This window comes from Falco cherrug, chromosome 14 (assembly GCF_023634085.1).
Source record: "Falco cherrug isolate bFalChe1 chromosome 14, bFalChe1.pri, whole genome shotgun sequence".
Taxonomy (NCBI): domain Eukaryota; kingdom Metazoa; phylum Chordata; class Aves; order Falconiformes; family Falconidae; genus Falco; species Falco cherrug.
The window spans coordinates 23643117-23657908 of NC_073710.1; the positions used below are offsets into that span (position 1 = coordinate 23643117).

General features: G+C 44.1%; 1 pseudogene; it reads left to right on the forward strand.

Annotated features, from left to right (window-relative positions):
* LOC129737384 (hydrocephalus-inducing protein homolog) overlaps window positions 1-14792 on the forward strand; it is a 68146-nt pseudogene that overhangs the window by 42996 nt on the left and 10358 nt on the right.

A 14792-nucleotide genomic window follows, 5' to 3' on the forward strand; every position in this document is an offset into this window, starting at 1 on the left:
GATAGCTTCCGCAGACCTTCCAGGAGAGGCTGAGGGCCTGCTGCAGAAGGGAAAGAATGGCCACTGATTTTTTTTGATGATAGTGGCCGTGGGGCATGCCTCACCCATGATTATGGGCAAAACTTGTCCCTTGGAAATCTTTGTCATTTCCTAAGAGCTTTGATGGTTTAGAACATCAAGTTTTTAATGAAAATTAGGCCACATGTGATGCAAGATGGAAAAATCTTCTGAACAGCGAGCACCCAGTACTGCCTCTTTTCGGGTGTCTGTGCAATAGAAGTACACAGCCCTCTGATGCGTGCCTGAGCTGTGAAGTGTAACTCATCTCTGCTGTCAGCTGGGCTGCGGCTGGATCCACTGAAAAACCACTGAATTCAGCAAAAGCTCCCTAGCTCTTCCTTTCTGGCTTTGGATGTGATCAAACATCCCCGTGCCACGGTTGCAAGCCCAAAGTCAGGGATCACTGAAAAGGCTGTTCCAGGAGGGTTTTTTCTGAGTTGTGATCTAGTCACACGTGGGCTGCTCTTTGCAATAAGAAGTTGGTTTGGACATTCTGGAATGACTAAGCAGCAGACTTTTATAAAAAAAGAAATCAACTTTCAGTCCCTAAGCTTTAGTTAATGGTGGGTGTCACACAAAAGGAGCTCAAAGGATAGAGGAATAGTTTTGCACAAAAGCCACAGTGACGGTTGTGTACAACTTCTGGGGCTATCTTCTGCTCCTTGTGCTACTCGCTTTCCGTACAAGAGTAGAATGGGATGGCAGTGTTACCGAAATCTCGGAATGAAGAACTTACCGACACCAATGTGATGTAGATAAGCAGACATTTCTTTATGGACGGCCGGGTGCGTGAGCGAGTCCCCTCACGATCGACGCACACCATGGTTCAAAATCATACACCTTGTATAGAACTCATTCATACATATTCATTAAATATTCATGCATAATCGTAAGATTTCCCATAAATCATTAACATACTCTCCTCCCATATCCGATTCTGCACAGTAAAGGTTAGAAAGGTCCGGAAATGGGTCTGGGGTACGATTTGGGTAGGTGGTATGTGAGTCGGTGGTCTCGATCTCCCCCTGCCCGAATTACCTGCCACTTGAGGTAACTGTTTCTTGGCCGGCAACTATGGGTTGCTTCACTCGACTCTTCCCAGTTCACATAAATTCTCATTTTGACATTTTAGTACATCCTCCTAGGTTACATATGAACAATCATCTCAAATCTTAAGTCTGTTATCTAAGTTCTAAACATTCCTACTAGGTGATTCTGACCAATTCCTCCGGCCTTGGTACGGGGCTGTACAGAGGATTTTCTATAGCCGCTTTTTACTATAAGTTTCATTAAAATATATTTTCTTATCCTCTTATATTTCTATTACATGATTGATTTTATAAAATCAAATAATCAATCAAATAAAGTCAATCAATCTTAACTTATTAGCAAATCTATAACATTTCCCCATCCTCTTATATTTCTATTACATGATTGATTTTATAAAATCAAATAATCAATCAAATAAAGTCAATCAATCTTAACTTATTAGCAAATCTATAACATTTCCCCCCTTTGAAAGTGTTGAAAATCATTATTTCAATACTTTCACATTATTTACATATCATTTGTTTCAACATATTTTGGTGGTGGGCTATACCTTGGTGGACTGGTTGGTACTTCTCTCATGATCATACGATTGATTGCAATTCTATTGGTAAACTGCTTCTTCAAACATGCATATACCAACGTGATCATCAAAAAGACAATCAGTAACAGAAACAAAGTTTTGATTAGGGATTGTATCCAAGAGCTCAAGTTCCTTCCTAATTTGTTAAAAATTTTCCCTAACCAGTCTTCTGACATATCTTCTTGAATTGATTCTGTTTCTTTTTCAATTTTATCTAATAAATCCAAATCATGTTCCACATCTTGTGTGACATTTGAAATGGGGATGCAACAGTGGTCCAGTTTATCTTTGAGATATCCACATACTCCATGTTCTTTAAGTAGGAGCATATCTAGTGCCATTCTATCTTGTAAAGTCATTCTAGAGGTTGCCTGTAATTGTATATTCAATTCCTTAAACCCCTTTTTGGTAACGTTTGCTAATTTTTCCACTTGACCAGTTAACTTATAAAGCCATGCTCTGTTTCTATATGATGCTATAGGATTTAAAAGTGATTCAATTGCCCAGCCAATTTTCACTCCTGTAGATGGTTCATTCCAAGTATCATCATTTGTCTCAGATCTCTTTGTTCGTTTCAGTTCTAAATTTTCTAGAGATCCTCTAAACGGTGATTTCTTCCAAATCGGACACAATGTTGGCACGCCTAACGTTATTTGTTTCACTTTACCATCTAATGGTAGATGAGTTGTCCAGGTTCCATCACTCAATGCCCAAATTAAATGTCCTGGACTTTGAATAGTAGATTTTCTACAACTAAACATAATTCCTCTTCTGGGTATATAGGCGCTAGATAGATTGAGAGTATTCTTAAGACCTCGACAAAAACAACCATATTTTAAAGCGGCAGCCAAAGGAGGGATTCTTTGAATTATTAAGTCTGCATTGCTACAATCATACACTTTTTCACATTTCCACCATGGCACTATTTTATTCTCCTTTTCTCCCAATGAAGTTGATCTATCATTGACCCAGGGTAATACTGAAAACACTTTTCCATCCCAGGTAAAACACCAAGGAGTTTTTGCCATATACTGAAAATGGGAATATAAGGTCATAGACCAAACCGAATCCCAAACTATTTCCTTTTCCTGTAGGGTTCGATTCTTTTTCTCACATTTTGTCTCGGTTATCCATACACTGGTGTTTGTTGTAGCCATTTTAGGCTAGTAACACCATCCCTTGTTCCCTAAATCTCCATATAATCCCGGTTTAGCTACAGATCATCCTTTACATTCCCAAATGGTTGAATATACTGGTGATTCTTCCCCAACTTTAACCTTTTGCAATTCCCAAGTTTCCCTAGGTTCTTGTTTACAATCCATTGTCTCATTTTCATATTCTAATTTGGTCAGATTCATGGTTAAGATTCCCCATGGAATAGATTCACCTACTGCCCTCGGTATTGGTAAACAAGCAGTGATCTGCATAACATTTTGTAAATTGGCAAATCCTTTAATCAATCCTACCATCAAATTTTCCTCAGCCGTTTGTTTGGGAATTTCAATCACTTGTTCTGTCTCTATTTGTCTTTCATTCCTGTCCACCAAGTCAGCCCATGATCCTGCCAACACTACCAACCCAAATGGAATCCAAAGAACGATCATAACCTGATATGAAAAATTAGACATTTTTCAAAGTCAAATTTAAAGTCTTTGGGTCACGGTTGATAATCTTCCATGGAATAGGTGCTTTCTTCACTCGAGTATAATGGATCCAAGCATCCGATTCTGCTATCTTGATAGCCGTAAAAGTGGTTAACAGTACTTGGAAAGGTGCTTTCCAACGTTCCTGTAAAGGTTCAGAGGTCCAGGTCTTCACATAGACATAATCTCCTGGTTGGAAATCATGCACTGAATTTTCCAGGGATAAAGGTCTATTCCAAATTACTGCACTCCGAATTGCAGCCAAAGTTTTTCCTAGAGAAAGCAAATAGTTATATACATCCTGCTTTCCTTTTACATGTACGTTTGGATTTGGTTCTGGAGACTCATATGGTTTTCCATATAATAATTCATAAGGACTGAGTGAGGTTCCACTCTTTGGCTGTACCCTGATACGTAATAATGCCAATGGAAGCGCCTGAGGCCACTTTAGACTGGTTTCTTGACAAATTTTACTTATTTGTCGTTTCAAAGTTTGATTCATCCTTTCCACTTTCCCACTAGATTGGGGTCTCCAAGATAAATGTAGGTCACAATTAATACCCAATACTTTGCTAACACTTTGGACTACTTCAGCAACAAAGTGTGGACCTCTGTCAGAAGAAATTCCAATAGGAACTCCAAATCTCGGAATTATTTCTTGTAATAACCACTTCACCACTTCTTTTGCTTGTGTAGTGCGACAGGGAAGGGCTTCTGGCTATCCTGTAAAAGTATCAACCCCTACCAGGATGTACCGGTACCCATTTTGTCTGGGTAGCTCTGAAAAATCTACTTGCCAATCATCTCCAGGTTCTACACCAGATTTCAGTCTACCCATTTGAACCTTTTTCTTAATCATTGGATTATTTTTCAAACATACTTCACACTTTGCAGTTACCATTTTAGCTATTCCCAACATCTTAACTGATATTACTTGTTTTCGTAAAGATGTTACTAAGGCTTCTGCTCCCCAGTGACATTCCTGATGTCTCGTTTGAATTATCTCTCTCATCACAAGAGGTGGAATTACTACCTGTCCATTAGGGGTTACCCACCATCCCGCTAAGTTTTTCTTAGCATTTAATAACGGACTCAATTTGTCATCTTCCTCTGAATATCTCGGGTTTTCCCTAGGAAGGGTTACTGTTTTAGAAGGAATTATTGCCATTTGCAATGCTTGTTTCTTTGCTACCTTTTTTGCTGTTCTATCAGCTAAATTATTCCCAGCTATTACTTTTGTATTCCCAATCTGGTGTGCCTTACAGTGCATGATTGCTACTTGATCTGGCTTTTGAACTGCTTGCAATAATCATAAAATTTCTGTTTGATGCTTAATGTTTGATCCTTGAGAGGACAATAACCCCCTCTCTTTCCACAAAGCTCCATGGACATGCGCTACCCCAAAGGCATATTTTGAATCAGTCCAGATCCTTACTTTCTTGTCTTTGCTTATCTCTAAGGCTCGAATTAAAGCGATGAGTTCTGCCTTTTGGGCTGATGTGGTACTCGCCAATGCTCCTGCTTCTATGACTGTAGTCTCTGTTGTTACCGCATATCCGGCGTATCGGACTCCTTGTTCCATGAAGCTGCTTCCATCACTATACAGTTCCCAGTCTGGTCGCTCCAGTGGTACATCCTTCAGATCCTCAGGACTGGAATAAACATACTCGATGGCAGCCAAGCAATCATGCTCCAGTCGTCCTTCTTCCTGTATGGAACTTAAAAATACTGCAGGATTTACCAGGTTAGTTGTCTTTAGAATCACATCATCCTGTTCAGTCAGTACTACCTGGTACTTCATCATTTGGCTGGGGGACAGCCAGTGTCCCCCCTTCTGTTCTAGGACAGTTATCACCATGTGTGGGACATAGACTGTTATTGTTCTTCCCAAAGTCAATTTCCGAGCTTCTTGTATGAGCATCACTGTTGCTGCCACTGCTCAAAGGCAGTTTGGCCACCCTCTACTCACTGTGTCCAGTTGTTTAGAGAAATATCCGACTGGTCGTTTCCAGCTTCCTATCCTCGGGGTTAACACGCCCAGTGCAAGGTGTTGCCTTTCATGAACAAACAACTGGAAATCTTTGGTTAGATCCGGCAGTCCCAAGGCAGGTGCAGACATTAAGGCACGCTTCAACTCTACAAAAGCCTTTTGTTGTTGTGGGCCCCATGCAAAGGGAGGGTTCTTTTGGGCCTCGTACAGCGGTTTAGCTATTAGCCCATAGTTCATGATCCAAAGGCGACACCACCCAGTCATTCCCAAAAATGCTCTGAGTTCATGAATATTTCTCGGCTCAGGTATACCACAGATAGCTTCTTTGCGATCTTTTCCTAATTGTCGTTGTCCTTTTGAAATCTCAAAGCCCAGATATATCACAGTCTGGCGGGCTGTCTGGGCTTTCTTCCTGGACACTTCGTATCCATTTAGTCCCAGGAAATTCAAGAGGTCGATAGTCACCTGTATACAGGTAAGTCTTTCTTCTGTAGCAATCAATATGTCATCCACATATTGTAAAAGTAAATGCCCAGCTCTTGATTTATCCTGTTTCCACATTTCAAGTTCCTTTGCTAATTGATTTCCAAAGATAGTTGGACTGTTTTTAAATCCTTGGGGTAATCTAGTCCATGTCAACTGCATCTTTCGCCCGGTTTGAGGATTTTCCCATTCAAAAGCAAACAGTTTTCTGCTTTCTTTTTCCAAAGGTATACAAAAGAAAGCATCTTTTAAATCAAGCACTGTAAACCGTTGATAAGTGTCCCTTAATGCTGTTAACAGTGTATAAGGGTTTGCTACTACAGGATAAATGTCCTTAACTAGTTGATTTACTGCTCTCAAATCTTGTACCAGCCTATATTCACCCGAGGGTTTTCTGACTGGTAAAATAGGAGTCTTATACTCAGATTCACATTCTTCCAAAATGTTATACTCCAAAAATTTATCACTCAATTTCTTCAATTCCTGTCTCACTTCCGGTTTGATTGGATATTGTTTAATTCTCACTGTTCCTGCGCCTTCCTTCAAATCTATTTTAACAGGCTCTGCTAGTTTCGATTTACCAGGAATATCTGTTTCCCATACAGTAGGGATCACTGCCAAATCCACCTCCGGTGGAATTTCTTGTTCCTTTACTCTTTCTTGTATCATCAAGGTTTCTCCCGTTTTTGACTCGGGTATTTTCAAGAAAAGTTCTCCTTCATCAAAAACAATTTGTGCATTTAATTTAGACAACAAATCTCTTCCTAACAAGGGTATCGGACATTCTGGTACATACAAAAATTCATGTGTAATTATCTTATTTCCAAATTTCAAATCTAGGTGTTGTAGGAATGGCCTGGTTTTCTTCTTTCCCTGTTGCTCCTATTATATTGGCTGGTTTTGTTCCTATTTTTCCTTTACATGTATTTAATACTGAAAATGTCGCTCCTGTATCTACTAAAAATTTAACTTCTTTATCTCCCAGCTAAATTTTAACCAGAGGTTCAGCTGGGTTCCCCTCCGGTCCCCTTCAGTCGTCTAAAATCATTATCTTGGCAAGGTCGTGAGAAACACTCTTGTTTCTAGGGCAATCCTTTTTCCAATGTCCTTCCTCTCTACACAAAGCACACTGATTTACTCCTAAGGGGGTATTAAATTTCCGATGGCCACAGTGCATACAACCTCCCCTCCCATTAAATCCTCGTCCTCTTCCTCTGCCCCTTCCTCTGTCTACCGTTCCTGTCATTACTGCCAATAAATCTGTTCTCCTTGATTTTCTTTCTTCTCTTTCTCTGTTGTTATATACTCTCCATGCGACTTCCAGCATTGTATTCAAACTCCTTGAATTCTCTCCCTCCAGTTTCTGGAGTTTTTTCCTTATATCTGGTGCCGATTGCCCCATAAAAATCAAAGCCAGTTGCATTTGTGCTGCCTCTGTTTCCACCCTCAAATCAGTATGTTTTCTGGCAGCTTCCTTTAATCGTTCCCAAAATGCTGAGGGAGATTCATTTTTATCTTGTCTTACTTCATATAATTTAGACCAATTCAGAGATTTAGGCATGGCATGTCTAATCCCATATAAAACCCATTTCTGATACCGTCTCAGTCTTTCTCTATGTGTTACATTATTTGGATCCCACTGCGGATCCCCAGATGGAAAATTCTGTTCTATTGTTCCACCTGTAATTCCACTCATCACATCCAACTCTGCCTGAGCTTTACCAGCTTTTAATACCGTTTGCTTCTCTGTATCATCTAACACATTATCCAGGATCACCTGTAAATCATTCCAGTCTGGATTCTGTGTTCTAGTTATAGTATCTGCCACCTTGCCCACTTTTTCAGGATCTTCTCTATAATTTCCTGCTGCCTGCTTCCAAGTCATCAAATCCATAGCTGTAAAAGGTACTTTCACATAGACCGGTCCATCACTACCAACTCCCTGTCGCAGGGGAGCTATAGTCTGTGTCTGTTGCCGAGTTCTCCGTGAAACAGGAGTATGAATTACAATCTCCGATAATCTCTCTTCCACATCTCCTGTTCCACTGCTATCCGGTTCAATCGCCTGTTCTCGTGCCCTAGATTCTCGACCCTGATTCCTTTCTCTCCTAAGAGGGGATATATCTAATTCTGGTCCATCATCACTCCCAGTGACAATCTTTTTCTTTAAACAACCTTTCCCGATCTCACAAGTTGAGCAACACCTTTTTACTTTCTTGTTATCAGCAGTTACAGCCATCACAAAATTATCTCCATCAGTTAACTTGCATTCATCCTGCCAGTCTTTTCTCTGTCTCAGGTAAAAGAACAAATCCACATATGGCATTTCACTCCATTTCCCTTCCCTTTTACAGTATAACATTAACTGCAGAATAGTATTATAATTCAGTGTTCCATTTATGGGCCACTTTTCCTGATTTTCCAATGTATACAGAGGCCACCAATTATTACAATACTCAATCATCTGGCTTTTTGGCAAATCCTCATATAAATCTCCCCAATGTGCCAATAAACATCCCAATGGAGAAATTTTCGGGATTTTATCATTTACAGCAAGATTACGCATGCTTTTCCTTTTAAACAACCGAGTTAACTTAGATGCCATGGTATAATCACTCACAGTACAATACACCATTATTCAACTCTGTCTCCCCGATCCGCGGATCCACGCTCCACACTCGCTTTCGTGCTTAATTGCACGTCTCACCCTTACAGCCACACTCACACTTTTCCACAATTGTTACTTTAAACAAAGACATAAAACACAATATTATACACTTCTTAATTTTCTTCTCGATACACAGACACAATAAACAATTCTGTATCAGAAGAAAAACCCCTCCTAACTTCTTGTTAGAGGCACTACCTTAGAGAACACTAGAGCATGTAGGTTCTCTTGTTTCCACTTTTGTCCAACCCTGCAATAGCTTTTGCTTATGTCTTACGGGCAGACGCCTAGGCTTCCTCTTCCACAAGGATCCTTATAGTCCAAGCCTGCGCAGCTCTCACCGCGTCTGACAGGCAGACTTACTCAGTGAGACTCAAACCCACTGGTGGGTCTCCAACCCACTCCTTACCATACACTTATTATAGTGGGACTCCTACCCACTTACTACAATTACAAGAAGAAGTGTCTTACCAAAATCCAGGGAACGTCGCGAAGAGCCTTAGGGATCGGGGATCGATGGGTGTCCCCGAGAAATCCTCGGTGCCGGCTGGAACCGATCAGGTCCCCGACTCCTCCGGTCTCCTTCAGCGAGGTCCCATCTGGGTCGCCAAAACTGTTACCGAAATCTCGGAATGAAGAACTTACCGACACCAATGTGATGTAGATAAGCAGACATTTCTTTATGGACGGCCGGGTGCGTGAGCGAGTCCCCTCACGATCGACGCACACCATGGTTCAAAATCATACACCTTATATAGAACTCATTCATACATATTCATTAAATATTCATGCATAATCGTAAGATTTCCCATAAATCATTAACATACTCTCCTCCCATATCCGATTCTGCGCAGTAAAGGTTAGAAAGGTCCGGAAATGGGTCTGGGGTACGATTTGGGTAGGTGGTATGTGAGTCGGTGGTCTCGATCTCCCCCTGCCGGAATTACCTGCCACTTGAGGTAACTGTTTCTTGGCCGGCAACTATGGGTTGCTTCACTCGACTCTTCCCAGTTCACATAAATTCTCATTTTGACATTTTAGTACATCCTCCTAGGTTACATATAAACAATCATCTCAAATCTTAAGTCTGTTATCTAAGTTCTAAACATTCCTACTAGGTGATTCTGACCAATTCCTCCGGCCTTGGTACGGGGCTGTACAGAAGGTTTTTTATAGCAGCTTTTTACCATAACTATAAGTTTCATTAAAATATATTTTCTTATCCTCTTATATTTCTATTACATGATTGATTTTATAAAATCAAATAATCAATCAAATAAAGTCAATCAATCTTAACTTATTAGCAAATCTATAACAGCAGGGGGACCTAAGCCAAAATCTGAGCTAGAATTCAGGCACTTTAGGCTGCTCCAGTGGTTCAAGAAAGGCTTCAGACTGAAAGATCCCGCACTATGCCATCTTAGCAGACTTAAGGAAGAAACTCAGCATCCTGGAGTTCAGCTGTAAGCCTTGTGGTCTCAGTTGCCTTTGCAGCAAGGGATATGTGTGTTAGCAGTACACTTAGAGCTTATCTGGTTTCAGTAGCGAGGAGGCTGGTTTTCCGTAACTGCTCAGTATGCTTCAGGTGGGGCGTCTTTACAAAGCTGAGCTCTTGGTTTGATGGTGGGAACAGGTGAGTGCTGCTCTCTGGAGACCGTAAAGCCCCGTCTTAACAAGGCGCTGCTGCAGGCGGTGAGCCCTGGAGCACCCCGGTACGGAGCCCTACGTTAGGCGCAGGTGGTGGCTGAGATGCTCTGCCTGCTTGAGGCAGCGCTCGGGTGCGCGTGTCGCTGTCAGCAGGCTGCTGGGGTATCGCTGTCAGCAGGCTGCTCTGCCTTGCTTGGGCTCATACTTCTCAGCTCCCGTGCGGTCGTCTCCGATTGCAGCGATACAGACAGCAGATTTTTCTCTCCGGCTCTGTTTTGTGAGCTTTGTGCCTTCTCTGAATGGATTTCAAAGCTCGTTTAAGTGCATGGGAAGGAATTCAGAAATCATGTTTTATATGCAGCATCACTTTCTGAGGGTGCAAACTGATTGCTAAGTTACAAACCAGCCCAAGGGCTCCGTCAGAAGTTAGAAACCAGCCGCAAAGTTGATGTGCTGAGGGAAGAGAAGGGTCCCGTATCTTCTCGCGGAGCATCTAGTGCTGGTGCCACCCAGCCCGGAGTCAGGGACTGGCTCTGAGGCTGCCTGGAAAATCCAGGCGAACCGAAGGAATTCTGTACTGACATGGCAACCTCTCCCCAGGCCGTGAGACCAGGCTGCCCCTGCGCATCAAAGGGAGCGGCATAGGGCCCCAGCTGCGCTTCAGCTTTGACCAGCTGGACATCGGGAAGGTTTTTGTTGCATCAGCCCCCAGCTACGAGGTGAGCAGTGGGGCTTGCTGGGGTTGGGGTGGATCCTGATGGCCCCTGGGGCAGCAGTGAGCTTTGTGCACCTGCTGGATTTCTGGCAACACAGGCAGTTATGTGCACGCATTATTTGATGTAAGTTAAATGTGGGAGTTTTTGCAGAATCTGGATAGTTTTGATGGGGTCTGAAAGGTGTGTATGTTGTCCACAAAGCCCCGATCCCTGCGTTTTGGCAACCTCCCTTTGAGACCAGCTGGGAGGCTTCATGCAGAAAATCCAGCCCTTGACACATGATAGCAACACCGGGTCAAAAAGGTCAGGGTCCAGAGGCTTTTGTTTCAGCCCTAGATGCACTGCGCCCTGGTACCCTGGCGGTTAAAAAGCAGCTGGAACAAACGTGTTGTGTTCCGACTCGAGTCCGTTGCAAACACCTTTCAGTGAAGCGCAACTTGCTGGATCCTGGCGCCGGAGGGAAGCCGGGCAGCCTCCCCACGCAGAGCTGCCCGCGCAGGCACCGGGAGCGCTGTCCCTGCTGAGCAGCCTCCTGCCACCCTTCAGACCTGGTGCACCTCTGGCTCTGTGAACAGAGCAGAGCAGTTCTGGAAATGAAGCAAAGGAGCTTTCTGGGTATTTGCCTCCCCCGCCGATGGTGGCAAGTTTTCTCAAAAAAAAAACAACCAAAAAAACCCCCAAGATACAGCAACTGGAGGCGGTAGAAAATGAGGCAGTACATCGTGCCAGACACTTTCAAAAGCTTGACTGTTGCAGGGAAGGACACGTTAAGGTGTTTTCTTGCCAAAATATTGTGCACTGTATGTATGCATTTTTTAATGCTGATTCTTTATTGATTCTATATATATCAATGTGTTGGTTTCATTACTGGAGAAAATGTGAATAAGTAGATGATACTCCAAGTGCTGTATTAAGTAGCCAGACTGGAGGTAAACTTCAGTGTAGGATCCCTAAGTGCAATTTGTAATTAAGGTGTAAAACATATGAGTAGTTTCCAAGTTACCAGTGCAGAATTTGAATACAGGAATGTTTTCAACAGCAGCTGCAAAATTAAAAAAATAAGGGCTGTACCTCTGCTTCTGTCTCAGTTTTTCTGACAGGTTTTGCAAGGACAAAACTTAGGGAAAATAACTGCCAAGCAGGTAGATAAGTCCACAGAAATGGCCGGATTTCACCTGCAGCCTTCGGAAACTGTAGAGCTTTGCTTTGGGTAGGTTTGGTGACCACCAGTGTGCTGATACTCACAGGCAGGTGTGGGCATTTCTTGCTGAATCTCAGCAAATGCTGCAGGATTGTGTAGCTTGTTGGAACAGTAAATAATGGTAAATTAGTAGATGATGGCTGTGAATATTTATGAAAGAGATTCTTTAGAGCAGGTGGAGCTGCTATGCCCCTCACTCTCATCCTTTCTTGACATGTCTGGTTGAGCAAAGACAAAGAGACTCTCAGATCAAAGAAAAGAACAAAATGCGCCTCACTGACGTACCCTAGCAGAGTCGGGGAGTGCTGCTGAAGCTGGTTATGGGGCTGTCCCAAGGTATTTTCTACATCCAGTAAACTTGCTGGCTGTAACGGGAGCTGAATGTGTTTTGCCCTTGGCAGGACTGGGCTCATCTGGAGCGGGAGCAGTTAGGTGACGATTCGCTGTAATGCTGCGACCGCCCTTTGCTGCTCTTTGGGGCAGGTCTGCATCGCCTTGGTGATGCTGAGCACATCCTCAGCCCTGCAAGTCCAAGCGGACTGCTCTGTGTCAGTGGAATAAACCCAGAGTGACTCTGTTTATGTGAAGTTATCACTGGGGTTTTTTGCATGCAAAAACCCAAAGGCAGAAACTGTCCTGTTGTGTTTTCTTTGGCTTCAGCCAAGCAGCAGCACACAGCATCTTCTGCCTTTTGTAGAAGTTTAATTAGAAAACAAATCAGCCTTCTGTAAGGAAAGAAGATTCCTCATGTATTTCCATTTTGCTTTCTTGCTGCTGCAGGTGATCCTGTTTAACAAAGGAGTCATTGATGCCCCCTCCAAGTTGGTCCTTCCGGCGACCGCTCTGGGCTCCTGCTTCTCCTTTCTCCCCCAGGAGGGCATCGTTTTACCAGATGTCCTCCAAGTCATCCAGATCTCCTTCAGTTCCACCGCCCTGGGGCAGTTCACAGAAGGATTCCGGTTCAGTGTGGATGGGTCCCCTGAGCCCGTGACCTTGACCGTCAGGTGAGGAGGGTTACAGGAGCCTGGGGGGTGCCTCCACAGTAGTTCCCACTGCAGACTCCTCTCCTCGAGATGGCATCTGCCTCCTTGCTTTCTGTCTTGCCTTTGTTCCAAGGACCCCTGTCCAGCCCTTATCTCTCATTCTCCAGCCCCACAACTCAAGCTGTTTGTTTCAAATGCTTTTGAGATGCCCACCCACCGGGGCAAGCCGAGCCTCCCTCTTCAGGGGGGGTTGTGCACTGGATTTAGTTCTCCAGGGAGGGAAAAACTCCCAGTTCTTTTGAGTGGAGATGAGCTGGCTGGTGGGACATGGGGCTGCAGAGGAAGGAACAGCGGTGGGAGTGCAGGTGGTTCCTCTCCTACCTTGTGCTCCTTCCTGTTCTGCAAGGACCCCGATCTCCCTTCAGAAGCACTATTGGAAGATGTGGCTGTTGCCATAAAGACTGCCCTCTTCCCCCGTTCTCTTGCAAGCTGCGCTGTTACCGGCTGTAGCGCACAGGGCTCTGGGCTGGCTGCTTGGCCGAGCCCTCTGGGCAGTCCTTCAGGTCTGACTTCCTTGAGCACAGCTCCTGTGTGCTCAGCAGAAACGGCAGTTATTTCCCCCCTCGCTGCAAGGCTCACCCTTGGCAGTTTCCCAGTGTGAGACCCAGTTGTGGCTGGTTTGGAGGCAGTTTTCTATTGTCTTTTGGCAAGTGCTATTACGGAAAGCATGTCTGCTCCCTTTGCTCCATCCAGAGTAGGATGCTGGGGCTTGGCAGGTTAAGTCTGATTACGTGAGGTCCTTGGAGAGGGAACCTCATTGCCAGAAGGGATTTGCTACCTAACTTGTTCTCAGGAACGGATTCAGCTCCAGGAATCGAGAATTAGCATGGGATTGAAACTCCTGAAAGTCAGATTTTGAGTGCTTTTTGATTGTGCAGTCAGAAGATGCCCAAACCATAGGTGATCACTCTTTGCTTGGAAACAGACCTGACGAGGTCCTGAACGCTTGTTCTTTTGCTCTTTAGAAAGGGATGCTGGAACTGGGACACCACGGGTGAGTGCAGGTCCCTCCTGCGGGAGGCTGGGGTCTGTTCATGTGTACGAGAGACCCGGTGGCAGTCCTGTGAATAAAACTAGGAGGCACGGGTCACTGTGCTCCTTGATCTGTATTTGTTTTTTTCACCAAGAGGCAGAGCTGGCATTGATTGGCATCAACCATGAAATTAATGAATGTTGTGCAGCTTCAAGTGCTGATTTCAGTGGATGTTGGTGAGTTTGGGAGTTTGGAACCTCTCTGAATTTAGGGATGGGCGGGCTGGTGTGGTGGCTTCAGGACACTCATGTTTGGTGGTGCAAACAGTCTTGCTCTTGGATGTGTCAGCCGGTGCACTGGTGACAAGCTGATACTTTCCTCCAAGATTCCGCCATCCACTGTGTAGAACTTGTGCTGCGTTTCTCAGTAGATGTCTGGGGCTCCTGTGGATTCGTGCCTCAAAATCCTGCACGCATAATGGTAGTGTGGAATAAGGTCTGAGGAAGATGTCCATCTAGGCCATGGAAAGGCCAGTTCCAGCAAAGAGATACCAAAGCAGGGAACCTGTGGCTGAGAGGGCTAGTTACAATGAACCTGCTTCTGCATGGACAGCTCTGCCCGTCACATGACAGATGGGGAAACTGAGGCACAGAGCCATCACTTGTTCAGGGTCCTTCACTGGGCCAGCAGCAACCTGGGGGTGTACCCTGCCTGCCCTGGTGCCCTGAGCCACCTCAG